At 47.3% G+C, this 24,541-nt stretch overlaps 1 non-coding gene across 1 annotated transcript; it reads left to right on the top strand.

Annotated features, from left to right (window-relative positions):
• The first annotated feature begins 16,123 nt into the window (after window positions 1–16,123).
• Window positions 16,124–16,196, top strand: Trnat-ugu (transfer RNA threonine (anticodon UGU)). The gene has a single exon. It is a non-coding gene; the product is annotated as a tRNA-Thr (tRNA).
• Window positions 16,197–24,541: the final 8,345 nt, after the last annotated feature.

Here is a 24,541-nt window from a genome sequence, read left to right as displayed (position 1 = left end):
CCTTCACTAGCAGGTATTCTGATAAAAAAAGAAATTTTAGGCCCAGCTTGGTGGCGCACACGTATAATCCCAGCAACTCAGGAGGCTGAGGCAGGAGGATTGAAAGTTTGAGGCCAGCCTCATCAACTTAGCAAGACCCTGTTCAAAAGAAAGAAATGACTGGACTGGGGGTGTAGCTCAGCACCCCTGGGTTCAGTCTCCAGTACAAAAAAAAGGGCAGGGGTGAGGCCCTAGCTCAGTGGTCTGGGGTGGAGATTCCAGGTAGCGCACTTGCCTGGCATGCACCAGGCCCTGGGTTCCATCCCCAGGACCAGAAATACTAACAATAATAATCATAATTTTTTTAAAAATCATAACCAGCTTTCAGCTGAATCAGAAATTACACCTAATATTGATTACAAAAATGATTCTGCAATCTGCTCTTATAATCCAGTGAGATGCTCGCTCGGTCTCTGCCCTTAGGAAGGCCAGCAAGTCCCTTGCATGAAAGGTACCTTGAGTGTGGATGTGATAGTGTTTAAGTGTCAGAATTCAGCCCACCCTCCAGTTAGACCAGGCACAAGGTCCCATAACCCGGGGCACTGGACCAGGGGGGTCTCTCCTGACAGATCCCTTGGCCCTGGTTCAGGCAATGGCAGAGGAGTGGGGACAGGATGATTTGGCCACCCCCATGCCTTCGTTTGGTTTGAACCTGGTCTCACTGTGTGGCCCAGGCTGGCCTCCAAATCCTGGGCTTAGGCCATCCTCCTGCCTCAGTTGCTGGGACCATAGGCATATGCCACCAGAGCCAGCTAATCCCCACGTCTCAAACTGGACACATTTTTCCAGTGAAAACTCACTTCTAACATCGTGCTGATTGGTGAAGGCTCTGGAGTAGATGTAGCTGGCTGATGTGCTTCTGGCAGCCATCTTTAGGGGGTGGCTTTTTGTGAGGACAGTGACCTCGATGGAACCCAGGGCCTCAATCATGCGAGGCAAGTGCTCTACCACTGAGCTCACCCCAGCTCTGGAGTATGGATTTCTGACTCAGGTTTTCCAGATACTAAGCATTGATCTTTAGAGTACTTCAAATACTGAACCCACGTCTTCTGCAGTATGCGTTCAAACAAGGGTCGGGGATTTAGCTAAATGGCACACTACTTGCCTAGCTTGAGCAAGGCCCTGAGTTAGATTGTCCCTGGGAAAGAAAGAAAAGAAGGAAGGGAGAAAGGAATTGGGGATGAAAGGAAAGGGAGAGAGAGATTAAAACAGCAAAAATACTATCCATACTGAAGTACCTTGTTAGGGACTGAATTGTGTCCCTTTCAAAATTCATATGTTAAAGCCCTAACCCCCAACAGGACCATATTTGGAGATAGAAAATCACTTTAGGAAGTCAATCAAAGTTAAAAGAAATCACAAAGCCAGGCGCGGTGGTGCAGGCCTGTAATCCCAGTGACTTGGGAGGCTGAGGTAGGAGGATGGCAAATTCAAGGCCAGCCTCAACAATGTAGCAAGATCCTGCCTCAAAATAAAAAAATAAACAAATAAAAAGGGTCAGGGATGTAGCTCCATGGCAGAGTGTCCCTGGGTTCAGTCTCCAGTACCAAGAAAAAAAATAAAAATAAAAGGGTGCCCTAATCCAATAGGACTGGTGTCCTTCAGAGAAGAGGAAGAAACGTAGAGAGAGCACTCTCTCCACATGCAGACCACGTGAGAACACAGAGAGAAGGAAGTCATCTAAGGGCAAGGAAGACAGGTCTTACCAGAAAGTAATCCTGGTAGTACCCTGATCTTGGACTTCCAGCATCCAGAACCATTAGAAAATAAATGACTGTTCCTTAAGTGACCCAGGCCATGGTAGCTTGTTACAGCAGCACAAGCTCACTAATGCACACTTTGAAGTTGAGACCACAGGCTAGGGTATTGTTCAGTGGCAGAACCCTTGCCTGGCATGTGAGAGGCCCTGGGTTCCATCTCTTACAGTGAAAAAAAAAATCAAGTTCAGGCTGTAAGGGTAAAAGAAATTGAAGTTAAAGCATAAAAGTTAAAGGGTAAAAGACCGGGTGTTGTAAAGTTTCTAAGCTGCAAGGTCTGAGTTAAAATGTAAAGGACCAGGTATTGTTAGATTTCTATGTTACCTGAAAAACCTGAAATCCCTATAGCTGTTAGGACAATACTGGAATTGCCCAGTAAATATTCCCACTGACTCCCTGGTTGTCCAATAACTAGGGACTCTGTGTAACTGGTCACGTAGTCCTTTAGGCCCTAAAACCAATCAGTTTGAATGTGTACCCCGTTTAGAAATGACCTATCACTCCAGCCTGACCTGTTCCCGCCAATGAATGAACTAATCATGTTTAGGAGTTGTTGTTCAATTTTCCCGCGCCTCATGATGATTTGTTCTGATGTATACAAAGCCCTCCGCCCTCCTCAAAAAGTGTACTTAAGCAGTGCTCAGCCCCTGCTCGGGGCTCTGGGCTGCTTTCCCTTCTTGAGTGGGCACAGAGCCCCAGCATGCTGGTTCAATAAATCCCCTTCTGCCAATTGCATGAGTGGTCACTTGGTGGTCTCTTTCTCCGACGTTTCGCAGGACCCTTACAAGGCCACATAATAATTGACTCACATAACAAAAATAGACACATATTCTTCCCGTGTGTATTAGTTATCTATTGCTTCATGACAATATTACCACGAACTTGACAGCTCAAAACAATCCACATTTCTGTGGTTAGGGAATGTGGGCACAGCTCATCCAAGTCCCTGCTTAGGGTCTCACAGGATCCAGTCAAGATTTGAGTGGGGCTGTGTTCTCATCTGAGGCTTGACCGGGGAAGGAATTTCTTCCAAATTTTTTGAGGTTGTTGGCAGATTCCGTTCCTTGTGGTTGTGGGACTGAGGGCCTCAGTTGCTTGTAACTGTGAGCTAGAGGTTGTCTTTAGCTCCCGGAGGCCATGTGTCAGTTTCTGTTACTGTGAGAACACACGTGAGATCCTCAACTTAAAAGGAAGAAAGGTCTCTTTTGGCTCATGGTTTCAGAGATTCCAGTCCAGGGTCACTTGGCCTTATTGCTTTGAGTATGTGGTGACACAGTTCATCATGGTAGAAGTTGGGTTGAAGAGGCTTATTCACCTTGCAGTGGCCAGGAAGCAGAGAGAGTCGTGAAGAGAGTCCCAATAAGTCCTCCCCGGGCATGCACACAATGACCTAACTTCCTTCCAGAGGCCCCACTTCCTCATGGGTCCACTACCTCCCAATAGTGCCACAGACTGAGGACCAAGCCCTCCACACATAGGCCTTTGGGGAACATTCCAGATTCAAACTTAAACAGCTTTGAAAAGTATGCACCCATGTGCTGTTCTTGGAATCCTCCTGATCCGTGAATATGCCAGAGCTGGCCTACAGGAAGATAAGGGCCACGTGGCCTCGTCACACCAGCCAGCCAACCTCTAGCACGTTAGTAAGGCCATCTAGGAGACACACAAATGAGCCCAGCTAAGGTCCACCAGGCCTGGCCTAGTCTAGAAGAACCTTGCGGCAGACAGGTCAGTTAAATAAGTGATTGCTGTAGCCGGGCACAGTGGCACATGCCTAAAATCCCAGTGATTGAGAGGCTGAGGCAGGAGGATAGCATCTGGGTGACGTAGCAAGACCCTGTCTCAAAATAAAACATTAGAAGGGCTGGGGATATAGCTTAGTGGTAAAGTAACCCTGGGTTCCATCTCTGGTACCACAAATAAAAAAATACAGTTAAATAAATAAATGATGGTCATTGTGACCCACCGAAGTTTGGGGGTAGTTTGTTAATGCAGCAATAGGTAACTCATACTGTTTTACTATCTCGTGAAGCTGTTACTCCCTGACCCTCTCCCCTATCTGTCTTGAGCAAGTGAACCATCTCTGTCTAGTTCCAAAGCATGTGGGCTGAGAGAGGCGGCAAGAAGATTCCCAAGAGGAAAACTGAGGGAGTTTTAAAACATGGTCCAAATTTGCCAGGCATGGTGGCACATGCCAGTGACTGAGGAGGCTGAGGCAGGAGGATCCCAAGTTAGAGGCCAGCCTCAGCAACTTAGCAAGACTTTGTCTTTCTGCCGCAGTCTGGCTGGGCACAAATCACGAGCCACTGAAGCAGGAACAAACTTTATTTTTAAACTGCAGGAAAACACTTCACACAGCTCCCGGGGAATCCTCCCGAACGCGCCAGGAGGCTTGTCCAGGAACCCCCAGCCGGAAATATCTCTCCCGGAAATCCCTCCTCCTGCACTTCCCCAACCAATGGGAACTCTCGGGGAATCCCCGGAAATCCCCATGAGAACTCCAAAATAGTGCGAGAACTCAAAAGTTGCGGCAGAGGCGGATAGTAATGCCTCGCCTGTCAATCAATACTGTTGGCAAAATGCCAGGGGCCATACAGACTCGGCCGTGGCTCTCAGCACTTTCAACACTAAAAAAAAAAAAAAAAAGAAAAGCTACAAGAGCAGTTCAGTGATAAAGTGCCCCCCAAGTTAAATCCCCAGCACCAACACACAAAACATGGCCCAAATTCTATGACACCTCTCATCGAGAGGACAGTTCTATGTCCCCTGCTGCTATGGGCTGAATTACATCCCTCTCAAACTCATATGTTGAAGTCCCAACTCCCAGTGTGGCTCTACTTGGAGACAGGACTCATAGGGGTGTCATTAGATTAAATAAGGTCATAAAAGTGGAACCCAAATCCATGAAGACAGTCCTTATAAGAAGAGATGCCACAGCTCACCTTCTCTGCAGAGCCACATGGGGACACAGCAAAAAGGTGGCCATTTGGAAGCCAGGAAAAGAGGCCTCACCAAAACCAATCCTTCTAGGACCGTGATCTTGGGCTAGCAAGCTCTAGAATTGGGAGACAATAAACATCTGTGGCTTAATCCGCCTGGTATGGGATTTTGTTGCGGTCACCTAAGCACACTGCCACCTGCCCCTGACAGACAGCCCGGGGACATCTCAACCAACAGCAACAGTGACGCTCTGTAGCTTCCAAAGCCAAGAACAAAAAGGCCATTTGAATTCTGCCTTGTATGGAGGGACACTTGCTCCTAAGGGCCCTGAGTCACCATATTAAGAAGTCACGGGTGGGGGCTCAGTTGGTAGAGTGCTTGCCTTGCATGCACAAGACCCTGGGTTCAATCCCCAGCACCAAAAAAAAAAAAAAAAAAAAAAAAAAAGAAGTCATTACCCTTAAATGTCATTACCCTTAAATGTGATCTTATTTATGTATTTTTTTAAAAAATGGAAGCAGGGCGTGGTAGTGCACGCCTGTAATCTCAGCGGCTCAAGAGGCTGAGGCAGGAGGATCGCGAGTTCAAAACCAGCCTCAGCAACTTCGAAGCCCTAAGCAACTCAGTGAGACCCTGTCTCTAAATAAAATACAAAACAGGGCTGGGGATGTGGCTCAGTGGTTGAGTGCCCCTGGGTTGAGTCCCTGGTACCAAAAAAAAAAAAAAAAAAGATTTATGTCATTGTGATCAAAAGACCCAACAAGAAAATCTTAGAGGAAGAAAAGTTTATTTTCACTCACAGTTTCAGAGGTTCAGTTCATGGTCATCTGGATGTGGCACAAGGAAACTGTTCAGGGTGACAACCAGGAAGCAGACAGAGCTCTACTCACCAGGGACAAATTATAAACTCTAAAGGCATGCCCTATGTGACCTATCTGCTCCATTCACACCCTACCTGCCCATGGTCACCACCCCAGTAAATCCATATCAGAGGATTAATTCATGACTTTCATGAACTAATCATTTCACCTGGGAACAGTTTTGCATTTCTCAAACATGAGTTTTGGGGGATACCTTATATCCAAACCGTAACAGGGGGTGTATACTGAAGGTTGAACCTAAGAGTATTCAACCTCTGCACTACACCCCCAGCCCCTATTTTTCATTTTTTATCTTGAGACAGGATCTCTCACTAAATTGCTGAGGCTGGCCTCAAACTTGCAGATCCTCCTGCCTCAGCCTCCTAAGTCAGTGGGATCACAGGCATACACCACAGTGCCTGGCCAAATGTGACCTTATTTAGAAATAGAGTGGGTACAGCTATGATTAGGTAACTTAAGATGAAGATATACTGTCATAAGGTGACCCCTGAATTTGGAGTAACTGGTGTCATCATCATCAGAAGAAAATCTGGACACAGAGAGAGGAGAATGTTACATATAGACTTGAGGAGCAGGCCATGTAAAGACAGAAGCAGAAAATGGACTAATGGAGCCACAAATCAGGAAGTGCCTGGGGCTATCAGAAACCAGAAGAGCCACAGGCTTTGAAGGGAACGTGATCCTGCTGACACCTATATTTCAGACTTGTAGCCACCAGCTGTGTGAGAGAATCAATTTCTGGCATTTGAAGCCACCCAATTCCCAGGGAAACAAACACATCCCTCAATCCCGAGACTGCCCGCTCCCAGAAGGCAGCAGCCACAGCCAAGTCTAGCCTCAGCTATCCACGCCCAAGGGCCAGCCATGCCAGGGAGGACACCATCTTGGAAGTGGGTCCTGTAAACCCAAGTATTTGACTCTTCCCGGCTGAGGTCCCGGGCCTGATGGAGCAGAGATAAGGTGCCCTCTCCATGCCCTTAGAGAATGCCTGTCAAAATATATGAGCTGAGCCCTGCATGGTGGCGCATGCCTATTATCCCAGAGGCTCTGGAAGCTGAGGCAGGAGGATCACAAGTTCAAAGCCAGCCTCAGCAAAAGTGAGGCCCTTAGCAACTCAGTGAGACCCTGTCTCTAAATAAAATATAAAACAGGGCTGGGGATGGGGCTCAGTGGTCGAGTGCCCCTGAGTTCAATGCCTGGTGCCTGACACACAAAAAATCATACACACACAAGTTGATATTGGTAGTTTGTTATGTTCAGTGATGACACATGTGTCCAAACATGATTTTCCTTTGTTTCCTGCAATACTGGAGATGGAACCCAGGGGCACTCTACTCCTGAGCCACATCCCCAGCCTTTGTTATTTTTATTTATTTTTTTTTTTATTTTGAGACAGGGTCTGGCTAAATTGCTGAGGCTGGCCTCGAATTTGCAATCCTCTAGGCCCAGCCTCCTGAGTAGCTGAGGTTACAGATGTGTGCCTCAGCACCTGGTTTTATGCCTTTGTTTTAAGATATCTCTGCCAGATGTGGTCTGCAGCCACACGCTGCTGCTGGAGTGACCATCGCACAGGGCCAACACTCAGAAGGGCCCTGTGTCTGGTTCCATGTCCTGCTGTTGCCATATTGAAATTCTCAATGATGTTCTAAACAAGGGATCCTGCATTCACATTGTGCACCAAGCCCTGCAAATGACAGAGAGGTCCTGGCTGGAGCTGGAGCTGTCATTTGGAGCCACAAGATGACTTCAGAACGGAGGACACATCCCACAGAAGAGATGGGAGTATGTAATCTGCATCTGGAAGCATAGAGCTCCCTGTTATCTATTCTAGAAACACAGCTCTTGAAGCAAAGGCTCTTCTCACTAGCCTCCCCTGCAGCTGGGTGTGACCAAGAGAATACATCTTGGGTAGTAGAATATAAACAGATGCGATTTTCAGAAAGCGTGCTTACGTAGAGATCATGTGGTCTCTTTTACTTTCTTTTCTCTTTCCTGGAATGCAAACATAATGACTGGAGTTCCTGCAGCCATCTTGGGTCATGAAGTACAACCCATGCTAAGAAAGCCAGAGCTACTAGTGAAGGCCTAAATACCACGGTAATGGGAACTTATTCAGGAGGAATCAATGGACCTTTTGTGACTTCCTTCTGTCTGACTGGAGACTTTGAGACAAGTCCCCTCCAGGCCTGCCTTTAACCTTCCTGAGCATATTTAGCTACGACTGAACTCTCGGTGCTTACACACTGCCCCCATATTAGTTAGCTAATGCTGCCTGACAAATCACAACCAGGTGTAATGGCTTAAAATAACAATGATAATCAATCATTTCTTTCAATTTCTGTGAGTCAAGAATTCAGATAAGGTCCAGCAGGGATAGCTCGGCTCTGCTCACCTCGTGCGGGGATTCTGCAGGAAGAGTTGAACTTGGCAGGCTAGAAGATACACTTCCAGGGTCACTCTCTCACGCAGCTAGCAAGCGGTTCAGGCCAGTTGGTTCTTTTATATGTGCGCCTCTCCCAAGTGTCCTTACAGCAACATAGCAGCCGGCTTCCCCAGAGAAAGCAGGTCAAAAGAGCAACGTGAAAACTAATGCCCTTTTTTTCTGTGTGTTTGTTTTGGTACCAGGGGTTGGATCCAGGGGTGCTTAACCGCTGAGCCACATCCCCAGTCCTTTTTGTATTTTATTTACAGACAGGGTCTCACTCATTTTGCAGGACCTCACTAAATTACTGAGGCTAGCCTCCAACTTGCCATCCTCCTGCCTCAGCCTCCCAATTTGCTGGGACTACAGGCCTGCCCAAGCATACCTACCTCAGTTTTGCTCTTTTTTGTTCTAAAGTTTATGCTTTAAGGACTCCTGCCCTTGCCCGTCTGTAATTCATGTAATTTCATGATTTTATGGATGCTAATATCTCCTTTGCAATTTGGTGGGGGAAAAAAGTAGACAGAAAAGATTTTTTAAAAATGTTAGTGTCCCAGTTTCCAACATTTTTTCTTAATAGATTTCTAGAGAAAAATCAATGAAAAATAATTTAAAGGGGAAATTCTTTAACGGTCTAAGAGAGAATTTTTAAAAAATATTTTCGGTGAACACAACATCTTTATTTTATTTTTATGTGGTGCTGAGGATCAAACCCAGCGCCCCGCGCGCATTACCGCTTGAGCCACATCCCCAGTCCCTAAGGCAGTTGTTCTTAAACTGTGAAGTTCGCTCATGATCACTATGGACCAGTTAAAACATAGAGTTTCTGATTAAGTAAACCCGGGAAAGAGCTTAAGTATTTGCATTTTAACAATTCCCCCAGTGTTCCTGATGATGTGAACTCAAGGCCACATTTTAAGGAGGAAAATGCTAAGAGACCTATTCATATGTGCCTAAAATTGGTAGAAAAAACATAGTCCCCTGAGTACCCTATCTATCTTGGTACTTGACCATTCTATGCCACCTCACAGTGCAAGATGGATGCCCAAGGTCCAGCCATCAGGACTAGATTCTAGAGAAATGCTAGAAGAAACAGGGAAAGACAGGCAAGACCATTCCTCTTAAGAAGACTTCCTTCCTGCTTCTCAGAAATTGCATGCAAGACTTCTGCTTGCATTTCATTGGCCAGAACTTCGTCACATAGCCACACGTACCTACAAAGGAGGCTAAAAAATATAGTCATGTTTTCTCCAGAGTCCATGTGCCCACCTACAATTTTTTTTTTGTACCAGAGATTGAACCCAGGAGTGCTTAACCCCTGAGCCACATCCCCAGCCCTTATTATGTTTTATTTTGAAACAGGGTTTTGCTAAATTTAGGGCCTCACTAAATTGCTCAGGCTGGCCTCAAACTTGCGGTCCTCCTGACTCAGCCTCCCAAGGCATTGGCATTACAGGCAGGTGCCACTGAATCTGGCCCGACTAATCTTTGGCAAAGGACATGAGGCCGTGTAGTTGGCGCAGACCATGCATCCAAGCATGGTTCAGCCCCCAGGACTCACGAGGGATTGTTTTCTGTGACCCTGTTGAAAGGTGAACATCAGAACAAAAGCTGGCCTTAGCCACTGAGGAAGAGACAGGGGATCGACCATTGGAGAGACCACCCATGTGCAATGACTGGGATCCAAAAGCTTGGTCCCCAGCCCATGGGGCTGTTGGGAGATGGTAAACCCTTTAGGAAATGGGACTTGGAGGGGGGAAGTTAGGTGGGGCCATGACTTTCAAGAGTATATCGTGGCCCAGGCCCCTTGTGCTTCCTGCCACCATGAGTTGAGCAGCTTCCTGTGCCACGTGCTCCTACCACGATGCACTGTCTCGCCACAGGGCCAAAGCCACGCAACTAGGGGCTAAAAGCTTTGAGATGATGAGCCAAAGTCAGACTTTCCTCCTTATATATTGATTATCTCACATATTTTGTCACAGTGACAGAATCTTTCTGACGCTGGATAGTTTTGACCACAGTTAGTTCCCTATATAGCTGCCTCCTTACAGACTTAGTTTTTCACTCTAGGCCACATTTCCACTAATGAGGAGGGTCTAACACCCTTGTTGGCAGGAAAACAGTTCATTCTTCTATTCTCCAGAAATAGAAACATAGTAGGTCCTTTATAAACTTTTTTTTTTTTTGCACCAGGGGTTGAACCCAAGGGTGCTTAAGCACTGAGCCCCATCCCCAGCCTTTTTTTGTATTTTATTTAGAGACGGGGACTCGCTGAGTTGCTTAGGGCCTCCCTAATTGCTGAGGCTGGCTTTGAACTCATGATCCTCCTGCCTCAGCCTCCTGAGTCGCTGGGATTACAGTCATGTGCTCCATTCCCGGCAAACATTTGCTCTTGGTGCCTATAACATTATACATAAATCATTGCAAACATCCTAGAGAAATAGAGTTTGCACAGATTTCACTTTTTCTTTTTTTGAGAGCTGTAAGGAAATATAGGAAACCTAATTTTTGCAGTGGTACTCAGAGCGTGACTCTGAACTTCATTAAGAGAGAGAGATCAAGGAGGAGGTGGTAGGGAGAAAAGTCGGTCGTTGCTGAGAGGAAGTCAGAAGAAAAAAATAAGCCACGTCCCTCTAAGGGAATCTGTGCACACAGACTTTTTTTGTGTCTTTTGCTAACTTTCACTTCCTGCTTTGCCCAAGTCATTTACACTGAGCACCCCCACCGCACACTGAAGCCCTTTTGATTTTGGTGGCTACCAAGACTGGTCTCCCTTTTACCACCTGAGCCATATTTAAAAATTAAACCATGAAGTCCATCCCTGGAAGGAAATTTCCCCTGGCGGAGACTCCCAGCAGCAAGGTCTCCCACCAAAGTTTCAGGTTTTCTTTGCCGTTTAGCAGCGTGTAGCTCCCAGGGAGCCCAGGGCTGGTGGCCAGACACAGCGACAGCGGTGGCTATAAACTTCTCCATTCTGTGCCCTTGCTACAACACAACGAGGGCTGCTCAGTGCATTGCTAGAGTTCCAGGTCTTTCCACAAGAGGACATGTCCCAGGGTTGCTGCCATCTGGTCCTTACCAGATTTGGAATTTCCAATTTTGGATTTCGGATTTCAAATTTCGGATTTCGGGAGGGAGCCAGAGGAAACCGGAACCTCCATCAGTGAATGGGATAACCAATCAACCAAACCGTGAGAGAGACCCGTGAAAATGCTGGTGCTTGGCTTTTGACTTTCACTGTCATCCTCCAGTATCAGTAGAGAGAAAATTTGACTGAGGTCAGGCTGGTAATGACTCAGTCCCGAGGCTTTGCAAGGCGGGAGACCCTATTTATTAAACTCTGTGGATTGTGCTTCTGACTCAGAAGGGAAGTTAGGCCCAGCTACACACTGACATGGAGAATGAGTTGTTCACTTTTTCAAACAAGCTAGAAGATCTCCATGGCAGAGGCCATCAGTTGGCCCTAAATAACAACCTCCAGTCCCTGACATTTATAAATAATAGATCACAGGGGCCGTGGTGCACGCCTGTAATCCCAGCAGCTCAGGAGGCTCAGGCAGGAGGATCGGAAGATGGAGGCCAGCCTCAGCAACTTAGCAAGGCCCTGTCTCTGAAATAAAACATAAAAAGGTCTGGGTATGTGGCTCAGTGCCCTAGCAACCATCGTGTGAGCCAATCAATCCTAGACTTGGGGACCAAAAGTAAAATCTTTACTCGTCTAACAGTCCACAGCTTCAGTCATCTTTAAACCACAAACAGAGTCACCTCCAATAAGCTGGGACAGCAAAGCAGAAATGGAAAGCCCCTCTGAGGCTGGCCCCACCCAGGAACTCCCCTGCCTCGGGGTGCTTTTGTTTGATCTGTTTTCAGTTGGGTCCTATGGGCCTTGCAGGTAAGGCCACCCCACCTGACGCCATTACCACATCTCCTGGCCGATTTCCACCCATTCGTTCAGAGAAAGACACTACTAAGCCCGTTTTAGCCTGGAGTGGTGTCACTTGCCTGTTGTCCCAGCTACTAGGGAGACCGAGGCAGGAGGATCTCTTGAGCCTAGGAGCTTGAGACCAGCCTAGGCGACAACACAGTGACACCTCATCTCAGAAAATAACGTTTTCATCATCGAATTGCAATCCTTATGTGTGGCCAGGCGTCCTTCCTCGGGACCTAACCTTCCCTGTTGGAGTGCACGCTGGTTCCTGACCGCAGCCGCAACAGACCTGCCCTCTTCCTGCTCCTTGGCAGGAAGCAGCAGCAATGCCCTGGCACACATCGCCCGCCCAAGGCAGGGGCCACCTGCACTAAAGTCAGGGCGCCTGGTCCCAGGAGGACTTCCCAGTCCCTGGTCACATGGGCAGGTGTCCCAGTAGGGCCGAGTGTCCCGGCGCCACCCTGTGAGCCCGTCCTAGACTTGGGGGTGTGTCTAGGATTTCCTAGCCTCCGCGGCTGCCTCTTCTGTTTCTGTGGCGTCCATTCCATCATGCCAAGAATCTCTGGACGAGCGCAGTGGCACATGCTTGTAATCTCAGCAGCTCGGGAGGCTGAGGCAGGAGGATCTCGAATTGAAAGCCAGCCTCAGCAAAAGTGAGGCTCTAAGCAACTCAGTGAGATCCTGGATAAAATACAAAAAAGGGCTAGGGATGTGGCTTAGTGGTCAAGGGCCCCTGAGTTCAGTCCTCAGTGCCAGGAAGGAAGGAAGGAAGGAAGGAAGGAAGGAAGGGAAAAGAAAGAAAAGAAAAAATAATTTCTAGACAGGTACACGTCTCCCAGTACCCCCATGTAGCTCAGGGCTTGAACTCACTGGCTGTTCTACAGCAGGGCACCGCTGGTTTCCCGAGGGCCAGGATCCAGGGGAGGAAAATCACTCCTGAGATGGCTTAAACCCTGGGGAAGCACCAAGGGGAATTCACCGTCCCTGGCTAATCTTCCCACGCGGTCATTGCCTGCAGAATATGTCACCTGGCTCCTGTGGGGCTCGGATCCCTCTGCGCTGCTAGAGGGCAGGGAAAGGCGGAGGTCACGAGGAGATTTGGTTGTGATTCTCACGCACCCTGTGTACACATGTCCCAGGGTCCCACCAGGCTGCTCCAAAGCCCTGACATTTGACATCCTGCCTCCAACGAACTGTCCATGCCCAGGGGAATCTGTCCCTGCACCAGGCTTGGCCTGCACTGGCTCTCTCTCTCTCTCTCTCTCTCTCTCTCTCTCTCTCTCTCTCTCTCTCCCTCCGCTCCAGCAACCCACCCCTTCCCACCTAGAGGCCTCCACCTTGCTGGGCCATCTGCCCGGAAGGCTTACTTGGCATAGGTTATATACTCAGTGCCTGGGCCCCTGTTGGGCACCTCGTGGTCTCCCCACCCTGTTTGCCGCTGAACCTCCAGACACCAGCACAGCACCCCGTGTGTACTGAAGGCGCATAGATGGGGGTCAGGTGAGGGACACCATTCCTGCACCTAAGAGGTGCACAGGAAGACCCAACCCACAGGTCCCAATGATCATCCTCACCACCACCACCACCACCACCACCATTCATTGACTTAACCTGCACCAATGACCCCACGGATTTAGGTACAATTGTTTTCGCCATTTTCACAGAGGAAGAAAATGAGGTATAGAGAGGTTAAGGAGTGCCGCAGTCTGGCTGGGCACAAATCACGAGCCACTGAAGCAGGAACAAACTTTATTTTTAAACTGCAGGGAAACACTTCACACAGCTCCCGGGGAAACCTCCCGAACGCCACGAGGCTTGTCCAGGAACCCCCAGCCGGAAATATCTCTCCCGGAAATCCCTCCTCCTGCACTTCCCCAACCAATGGGAACTCTCGGGGAATCCCCGGAAATCCCCACGAGAACTCCAAAATAGTGCGAGAACTCAAAAGTTGCAGCAGAGGCGGATAGTAATGCCTCGCCTGTCAATCAATACTGTTGGCAAAATGCCAGGGGCCATACAGACTCGGCCGTGGCTCTCAGCAAAGGAGCTTGCTCAAGCCAGGCTGATTGGCTCCAGAACATTCTACCCTTTATTCTTGTGCTGTGGTGTCTCCTCTCTAATTATAGTTTTTCTTGAGTGACTTCCTGTGCCTCCTCCAGATCAAATGTGACGTGTTCTAGGACAGGGCAGGATTTCTGTTTCCTTGATATATATATATTTTTTTTGGGGGGGGGGGGAATAAGAGTGCACAAGGAATTGAACTCAGGGGCACTCGGCCACTGAGCCCCATCCCCAGCCCTATTTTGTATTTTATTTAGAGACAGGGTCTCACTGAGTTGCTTAGGGCCTCTCTAAGTTGCTGAGGCTGGCTTTGAACTCATGATCCTCCTGCCTCAGCCTCCTGAGCCTCTGGGATGACAGGCGTGCAGCTACTACACCTGGTCCATAATATTGATCTTGGTCATCAAATCTGTGATTTCAGCAGCACTTGGCCGGAACAGCTACTTGGTGTCACCCAGGCTTGCTTGAAAATTGGAACCTGAGATTATGTGAGGGCTCCTCCTGACAATTATGATGTTGTCATCAGTGACCTCATCTGGGGCTGTCAACTGGAACCCATGGCCTCTGCATGTGGCCTAGGCTTCCTCATAGTCTGGCATGGCAGCTGGGTTCTAATGGCGAGGAGAGAAAGAGAGGGTGGGGGTAGCCAGTTTGCTACCAGGCCACAGAAATCACACGGTGTCATTTTTATCCCATTCCATTTGTCAAGGTGCTCGGGATGGAACTCCAGAGCCTTGTACCTGCTAGGCAAGTGCTCTACCACTGAGCTTCCCAGCACTCCCAGGACCAGGGCTTGAACCCAGGGGCACTGAACCTCTGAGCCACATCCCGAGCCCTATTTTGGATTTTATTTAGAGACGGGGTCTCACTGAGTTGCTTAGGCCCTCGCTAAGTTGCTGAGGCTGGCTTTGAACTCGCAATCCTCCTGCCTCAGCCTCCCGAAATGCTGGGATGACAGGCCTGTGTTCTGAGTTTTGAACAAAATGATGCATCTAGAGGTTCATGATGAACTCTATGAAGCTATATACATGATATTGCTATATTGTAACTATATTGGTATTAAATTAGTTCTTATTTATTTATTGCACTAGGGATATCAGGGCCTCTCACGTTCTTGGCAAATAAATGATCTACCAATGAGCCATGCCCCAGCCCTTTTTCTTTTACTTTGAGACAGGGCCTGTGTGAACACAGAAAGAGCCAGAAAATGAGAAGGACACTGTAGGGAGGATATAGAGAAGGACATTGTAGGGAGAAGGCTGAATTCAGGAGCCGTAGTTGGGGGTCATGGATCACTGGGCCCAGAGGAAGGGAAGATAGAAAGTCTGGCAAGGACTGTCAGTGACCATGGCATACAGTATGATGCCCATCCCCCAATCCCCTCAGAGTACCCCTGAGCTCACCTGCAGCTGCAGCAAAGTTTCTAGAATGCATGCCGTGCTTGGTTCTCTTTTCTTTGCCTAAAGGTTTTCTATTTGTTTTCTTTCCCTTTTTTTCTAGTACTGGGAATGTAACCCAGGGGTGTTCTACCAGTAAGTTATATCCTCAGCCCTTTGTATATTTTTAAATTTTGAAACAGGTTGCCATTCACTTGCTGAGGCTGATCTTGAACTCTCGATCCTCCTGCTTCAGCCTCTAGAGTGGTAGCTGGGATGACAGGCGTGCACCCCTGCGCCTGGTACCACTAGAATTTCTTTGGTACCAGGGTACTTGCTGGAAATGCCACAGCAAACTTTCCCAGATGAGGAAACTCAACCAATGGGGACTGGGAATCTTTGGTTACATGTCACAGGTGGGAGAGAGCATGCAGAATGTCTCAGAAACTCTCTCAGAGGGTGCCCAGTGGAAAGAGCCCCACCTGCGCACAGGGGTAACCTGCCTGGACTTACTTCTTGCTGTGCTTCAAGGATTATTCCAAATAAGCCACATAGCCAAGCATGGTGGTGTGGTGCACACCTGTAATCCCATCGGCTCTGGAGGCTGAGGCAGGAGGATCTCGAGTTCAAAGCCAGCCTCAGCAATTTAGCAAGGCCCTAAGTAACTGACTGAGACCCTGTCTCTAAATAAAAATATAAAAGGGCTGGGGGGGGGGGCTGGGGTTGTAGCTCAGTTGGTAGAATGCTTGCCTTGTATGCACAAGGCCCTGGGTTCAATCCCCAGCACCACCAAAAAAACAAAATTTAAAAAAAAAGGGCTGGGGATGGGGCTCAGTGCTAAACACCGCTGGTTTCAATTCCTGGTGCCAAAAAAAGGCGACATAAGCCCTCTACATCTAAGTCCTTTGCTCAGGTTCTGTTTTGACAGGAAGGTAAAGCAACACCCACTTCCAAACGGTTGTTCCAACTTAGCCTCAAGATATAAAGTGGAAGGGCCAAAAGCTTACTTTCCTGGCGTCCTTTGTGGTTTATATATGACCATGTGACCCATTGTCAGCTATTGGGTCATAAGTTGAAGTGTTCTGAAAGGTTTATTGGAAAGATTTCACTTCTTTATAAAAGGAACAGATATATTTTCGATGTTGTCCCATTTCCCCACCTTCTTGCCTTGACTGTGTTGGAGCTGTTGCAGCCATTTTGAAACCTCCAGAGCTAGGCATGGTGATGCATGCCTGTAATCTTAGCAACTTGGGAGGCTGAGGCAGGAGGATTGCAACTTGGAGGCCAGCCTCAGTAACTTGGCAAGACCCTGCCTCAAAATAAAAAGTAAAAATAAAAAGGGGTGGGGATGTGACTCAGTGTTGGAACACCCCTGGGATGGATTCCCAGTTTAAAGGGGGATAAAAGGGTCCATGAAACCACAAAGAAACTTCAAGAGAATTTCAGAAATTCTGGTCCTGATGCTTTAAGTCACTGAGCTTGTAGAGACATCTAATTCTTGACTTCTTCTGTGAGAAAAATCACCTTTCAATTTGCTCAGGGGGCTGTTCACTGAGTTCTCAGTTACTTGCACCCTCGCGCATTCCTTTTCTTTTTTTTTAAGAAAAAAACTTTTTTTTACAATACCTTTATTCTATTTATTTTTGCACTGCTGAGGATCAAACCCAGGGCCTCACACGTGCTAGGCAAGTGCTCTGCCACTGAGCCGCAGCCTCAGGCCCTCATGCATTATTAATGGACACAATTGTTCAGGGTGCCCAAGTTCCTGGGTGCACTTACCACACGGACTTTCTAGTCATGGACCCAGTGAGTCATGATTCTCTGTAACAAGTCAGCAAACCCTGGCACAGCACAGCTGGCTCTTGGGCTGCCAGCTCCCTGTTCTTTCTCCTGTCTCGGAATTTCTTTTTTTTTTCTTTTCTTTTCTTTTTTTTTTTACTGGGGATTGAACTCAGGGGCACTCGACCACTGAGCCCCATCCCCAGCCCTATTTTGTATTTTATTTAGAGACAGGGTCTCACTGAGTTGCTTAGGGCCTCTCTGTTGCTGAGGCTGGCTTTGAACTCACGATCCTCCTGCCTCAGCCTCCTGAGGCTCTGGTATGGAGGCGAGCACCACTGTGTGCCGGGCTCTCTCAGAATTTCTGAGGCTTCTCCCAAGCAGCATGGAGGAGAGCCGTGGAAGTGCCATATCAGGGCGAAGGCAGGGTTGGTATGAGCAGCAGCCTCCTGTCTGACTTCTCAGACTTCAGCTGCAAGAAACACTGGTGGCCTCAGGGACCACAGAAAAGTCTTGGGACTAGGTCCCCTTCACTCACTTCTCGACCTCGAGTTTCTCCTTTTTCACTTTGGATTTACAAAGACCACAAAATCTAAGGGACAATAATAAGAACTTCGTCACATTTGGGGAACTATTCTGTGACACCCTGGTGACTGCTATTTCCTTCTTCACCTTCTCTTGCCTGGTCTTGAACATAAGCCCACGAAGACTAGGTTTATGGCTCCTTTTGACTGAATTGTGTATGATTGTTAACAAGCACTTCCTGAGAGTCCAGATGCTTCTGAACTGGGGTAATACCAAGGAAATAGGTGGGCATAGTTGTTAGAGTCTGTAAACAAGTCAAAATGACACCTGGCATTTAGCCAGGGGAATGTTAGAGTTCGTAAACAAGTCTGGATGGTGCCTGGCAAAATGCCAGAGGGAGTGGTTTGAGAAGTAACAAAAGCGAGCCATTAAGTGTGGAGATTCCTGATTGGTTGACTGCTGTATCTAGTTTATGCTAATTAGATAAGCTGTGTGGAATGTATAAATACTGCTCCTGTCCTGCAATAAACGGCTCCCACTCCTGCTGTATCAACGTTCACAAGTTGTTCGTCACCCACCCCCCCCCCCCCGGGTTATTTTGCTGCAGCCGGACTGCGGCAGATGGTGGCCTGTTACGGGGAGCCCCGGGACACTGGGGGTAAGTGACAAAAAAAAAGCTGCCTGTCCATAGATAGGACGGGAGCAAATCTGCTCGTCCCTAGGCAGATAGGGCGAGAGGAAAAATGGCCATTTCGAGAAAATGGAGAAGATTGATACAGTATGTTTGTGTCTTGTTTTGTCTTGAAATGTTGTATTGTCTTTGTGATGAAAATATGGAAGGGGTGAGAAGTAAATTACTAAGGGAAGAAGGCACCCCAGTGGAACCAAGAATAGTTAGGGCATGTGTTGATAAGAGCCCAGGAACTCTAGTCAGAAAGAAACAGAAAGTTCAGAAGAAGAAGGATTATCAGGAAAAAAGTTGCAGCAAAAGGCTATTACTAAATACTTTTCGTTACCGGAGGGTGCGTGAAACGGAGAGGTGGCTGCCGAGTGTGCAAGCCGGTCACAGCGCAGCAAGGAGTTTCCAAGAGGCGGTGGCGACTGGCCCTTCCCCGCCTCCTGGCCGGGGAGCTGGCTCTTCCACTGCCGCAAGCCCAAGTCTAGACCTGACCTGGAGGCACAGTCTCGCAGGCTCTTGCTCCCTGTGCCTGGAAGCAGTTTGAGTCCGGGACACTCCCCAGGGCCATCTGGGGCTGTCCAGGCACTACAGCCAGCAGAAGACGCTACTGGTGTCCCTGATGTTTGGTCGTTTTCAATGCCAATAACTAAACTACAATGGTTCTCCCACACCTGGAAGCTAATGAGTAATGAGCACCATTAAGGCCTATTTCAAATGTAAAAAAACCTTGAGATAATGTAGTAAATTGTTCAGAAGGTTGTTTTCTTAGTGGAATGCTACAGGATTTTCTTTAGCATCTTTGCAAGAGTTCCTGCCTTCGTCCCAGTGCCGGTGAGGACGAGGATGGAAAAATTTCCCGTGTTGCTGAGAACCGGACTGAGATTTCAGCTGAGAACCGGACGAGACTTCGGATTAAGCTAGCTGCCTGCAGAACTTACCTGGACTGTGATTTAAGCTAGCTGCCTGCAGAATTTACCTGGACTGTGATTTACCTGGACTGTGAGTTAATCTATTGAGACATTGCTTTACCTGGACTGAGACAACAAACTGTAATCTACAACAAATTGTAACTCGGTATCTTTGCTAATGGTGTCATTGCTGGTATAATTTTTCCAAGGGCTTCTTGCATGGAGCCATCAAGTGGCTTGGTATTGTGGCATTTTGTATCCTCCCTTTCTGTTTGTGGCAGGTTATTTATGGTGTTTCTGTAAAAACCACTATGGTCGTTATTTAAATTAAACAAAAGGGGGAAATGTTAGAGTCTGTAAACAAGTCAAAATGACACCTGGCATTTTGCCAGGGGAATGTTAGAGTTCATAAACAAGTCTGGATGGTGCCTGGCAAAATGCCAGAGGGAGTGGTTTGAGAAGTAACAAAAGCGAGCCATTAAGTGTGGAGATTCCATATTGGTTGACTGATGTATCTAGTTTATGCTAATTAGATAAGCTGTGTGGAATGTATAAATACTGCTCCTGTCCTGCAATAAACGGCTCCTACTCCTGCTGTATCAACGTAAACAAGTTGTTCGTCAGTACTACCACAATTCGCTGTACCAACAGATAGTTCACAATGCATACAAGTGGTCACCCCCCCGGTTATTTTGCTGCAGCCGGACTGCGGCACATAGTGGCACATGCCTGTAATCCTAGTGGCTCGGGAGGCTGAGGCAGGAGGATCTGGAGTTCAAAGCTAGCCTCAGCAATTTAGCGAGGCCCTCAGCAACTGAGTGAGACCCTGTCTCTAAATAAAATATAAAATAGGTCTGGGGATGGGGCTCAGTGGTTAAGTGCTCCTGAGTTCAATCCCTGGTACCAAAAAAAAACAACAAAAAAAAAAAAAACAGGCAGTCTGATCTGGATGAGATTGGCTCATTTGCGAAGATAATTTTAGTTTCAGGAAAATAAAGGACATTGGTCTTTGCATACCAGTTTGTGACCTAACAAGAATTCCTGGGGCTGGGGTTGTGGCTCAGCAGCAGGGCACTCCCCTAGCACATGCAAGGCCCTGGGTTCAATCCTCAGCACCACATAAAACTAAATAAATAAAATAAAGGTATTCTGTTCAACTACAACTAAGAAAAAAAATTTTAAAAAAGAAAAAAAAAGAATTCCTGGCCATTGTACAACTTGGGGCTGGGGTGCTTCCAAACCCAGCTCTGATTGGAGGCCCTGAGCAAGCACTCAACGGGCACATACCCAGAGAAGTTTGCTGGCCATTGCCAGGGAATCATGATTTAGTGGTCGAAAATTCTGGAACCTGGAACAAAGTGGATCCCCAAGTTCATTCCTCTCCCACCTTGGGCTACCTGAGACCTCTGGCACTAGAAGGAGAAGAATTAGTGCTGGCTGGAGGCCTGATTCTCCCCAAAACCTTAACTCCTCTGTTCCCAGGGGTGGGTCCTGCTCTGGTTGTGGCACAAACACAAGGCGCTGGGGAGAAGGACTGGACTCAGCCTTCTCCACCAGGTCGTGCTGCAGCCTCCTGTTTCTGTCTCCTTTTCTTGGCGGCTGCTCAGAGAGTCACAGACTGGCCTCGTGGCTTTGAAGACAATCCAGACAGAAGGCAGCAGGACTGGCCACATGTGCCTGAGGGTATCCCCAGCCTTCCAACTCTGAGACACATGTTTTATGACTCAAGAGTTTTGGGAAGACGGGCACCATGGTGCATGCCTGCAATCCAGCCACTCCGGAGGTTGAGGCAAGAGAATCACAAGTTCAAGTCCAGCCGGAGCAAATTAGCAAGTCCCTGTTTCAAAATAAAATTTTATTTATTAACTTATTTTATTTATTTATTTATTGGTACCAGGGATTGAACTCAGGGGCACTCGACCACTGAGCCCCATCCCCAGCCCTACTTTGTATTTTATTTAGAGACAGGGTCTCGCTGAGTTGCTTAGGGCCTTGCTTTTCCTGAGGCTGCCTTTAAACTTGCAATCCTCCTGCCTCAGCCTCCCAAGCCATTGAGAATTACAGGTGTGCGCCACTATGTCCCACATCAAAATTAAATTTTAAAAGGGCTGGGATGGAGGGGGTACAGTGGCACAGATCTGTAATCCCAGTGGTTCGGGAGGCTGAGACAGAAGGATGGCAAGTTCAAAGCCAGCCTCAGCAACTTAGGAGGCTGTAAGCAATTTAGTGAGAACTAGTTCAAAATAAAATATATAAAAGGGCTGGGGATGTGGCTCAGTAGTTAAGCACTACCTGGTTCAATCCCTGGTACCAGTACCAAAAATAAAAATAAAAAATGGTGGGGAAGTAGCTCAGTAGTAAAGCATCCCCGAGTTCAATCCCCAGAATGGAGATAGGGTGGGTAAGTTTGGGAAAGGTAGTTGCCTCAAGTATTCCTATTGCTATCTACATCTAAAGTTTTTACAAAATATGTATTTTTAAAATTTTGAGATACCTGAAATAATAATCCATCCCAGAATGTCTTTGGAACTTTCCAGCTCGCTTCACGTACAAGTTGAGCAATGCTATATTTTCTTCTCCTCAAACAAATTAAGTGCATATTCTCAGGAATAACACATGGTTGCCATTACGACTTGTGATGTTTGGGGTTTGGTGTCAACCCACATTTTAGCCATTGAACTCCTTCTTTTTTTCCAAAATAGTGAAAAGAACTACAAAACACAAAAGCAATTTTACATGTGACTTAACTTTCCATCTCTGTCAAGCAGTGATTAAAAGTGGAAAATAATACCAGCATTTAGGTTTCTTTCTGGAAAGGCCGAAAGAAAAAGAAGCCTGTGGTAATCGTTGTTTTTTGAATGCCATAAACTACCAAGAAGAGAAGTGGAAAGAATTAAGAGACCCCTGAAACTGTAAGAAGCCAAAACGAAAGGCCTTTTTCATGACAGACCGGGATTTGGTAACCACTAAAATCCTTGAGAAATGTAAGGTGGTCATGACCTTGGTGCTGGGTATTATTATTTAGCCTCTGATAGCTCACTCACCTCCAGTAGAATCCAAGACACAGCGACAAGATGGATGAGATGCTTTCTGAGCACTTGATTGCTTGCAATGCTGGGTTTGGAACAGGACCTTATGCACGCCAGGCAAGCCCTCTACCATTGAGCTGCACCCCCAGCCCAAGATGCACTTTAAATGACAATCTCTGCACCTCTGCTAATCTTGGTTCTTATAGTAAAATATTCAGTATTCAGAGAAGTGCTGGGATGATTAGTTTAATTGTTGGATCTGTTATTTGCTGGCAGGACAACTAGAAAGTGCCCCCCTGAAACGGACTTAAACACTTATTGGAGGATGCACTGGAGCACATAACTTAAAAGTTCAAAGGTAGATCTCCTGCTTCAGGCAAGTCTTGATCCAGCAACATTGTAAAAATATCCAGTGACCTAGTATGTCCCTTATTTCATTGTTCTCCCTTTGAGTTGGCTGCAGTAGACAGTTCACTCTCATCTGAGAACTTTGTGCCTCAAGCGCCTGTATCTCTCTGATGCTCAGCTTGAATGCTTTCTCCTGCACCAGGGACCTGGTCCTTCTGAATGTAGGATTGGATGCTGGGGAGACCCCTCCTCTCCCTTCAGAAAGTTATGCGGCTTGCATTATATTCCTATTGGACAATGCTGCTAAAGATTCCAGAGCAAACTACAGTGCGTGTACCCAATCTGGCCCGCTGCCTGTTTGTGTAAATAAAGTTTTATTGAAACATAGCCACACCCGTTCTTTTTAATATTATCTGTAACTGCTTTTGCCCTACAATGGCAAAGCTGAGTAGCTGCGACAGAAACATGCGACTTGGAAAGCCTACACTACTCACTCTCTGGCCCTATACAGAAAAAGCTGGTCAACCTCTGATAGAGAATATTGGCCCTAGAAACTTTTCTAGGCCGCAAAATTATTGCTGGCTTTCAGAAAAAGAAAAGAAAAGAAAAAATTTGGTTGTTTTTGAAATATATGAAAAATACATTGAATATTTGTGTGTGCATATTGTGTGTGATTGGTATGAATGTGTGACTATTCCAGATGAAAAGGAGAATGTTTCAGTCAGCTCTTTTGCTGCTCTGACCAAAAGAGCTGACAAAGAACAGCTGTAGAGGAGAAAAAGTTTATTTGGGGCTCACAGTTTCAGAGGTCTCAGTCCATAGACAGCAGGCTTCATTCCTCGGGGCTGGCGGTGAGGCAAGACATCATGGAAGAAGAGTGTGGCAGAGGGAAGCGGCTCACACGGTGATCAGACAGCAGAGAGAGACTCCACTCTCCAGGTACAAAATACAGACCCCACAGCTACGCCCCCAATACCCCCCTCCTCCAGCCACACCCACCTGCCTCCAGTGACCACTCAGTTCATCCCATCAGAGATCAATTCACTGATTGGGTTAAGGCTCTCACAACCCAATCACTTCTCCTCTGAATCTTCTTGCTTGTCTCATTTGTGAGCTTTTGGGGGACACCTCACATCCAAACCACAACAATGACTAAAATTAAGTATTTTAACAAGTCCTTAACAACTGGTCAGCAAGGCGCAAAAATGTCCTCAGAGCTGGGTGCATACTTGGTGCACACCAGCTACTTGAGAGGCTGAGGCAGGAGGATGGCAAGTTTGAGGCCAGCCTGGGCCATTTAGTGAGATCCTGCCTCAAAACAAAATAACAAGAGCTGAGTGCCGAGCTTGGTGGCACACACCTGCAATCCCAGAAGCTTGGGAGGCTGAGGCAGGAGGATGGCAAGTTTGAGGCCAGCCTCAGAAATTTAGCAAGGTGCTAAGCAACTCAGTGAGATTCTGTCTCTAAATAAAATTTTAAAAAGAAAGATGGGGGGCTGGGGATGTAGCTCATTGGTTAAGAGCCCCTGGGTTCAATGTCTGGTAGCAGTTCTCCTCTGAATATCTTACCTTCCACAAGCTAAGGATGTGGCTCGGTAGGCAGAGGGCTTGGCCAGCATGTGCAAGACCCTGGGTTTAATCCCAGCACCACAGGGGGGCTGGCTTCCAATCTTTTTTTAAAGGAAACTATCTTAAACTTCCAGAAAACCAAAACGTGACCAAATAAAGATGATAGCACACAGCTATTATTTTGGTCGACATGGAATACATTATTATACCCTAGTTCTGATTGTCCTTGGGGAGCAAGTTCTGCCCTGGGGCTTCCATACTGTGGCAGTGGTGACATCCCTCCTACCCCCTCGGGAATTAA

Source organism: Marmota monax, unplaced genomic scaffold (genome assembly GCF_021218885.2).
Source record: "Marmota monax isolate L192 unplaced genomic scaffold, Marmota_monax_Labrador192_F-V1.1 WCK01_AAM20220418_F8-fsc00158, whole genome shotgun sequence".
Lineage (NCBI taxonomy): Eukaryota > Metazoa > Chordata > Mammalia > Rodentia > Sciuridae > Marmota > Marmota monax.
The sequence above is the reverse complement of the archived record's forward strand: the minus strand, read 5'-3'. Positions and strand labels throughout refer to the sequence as shown.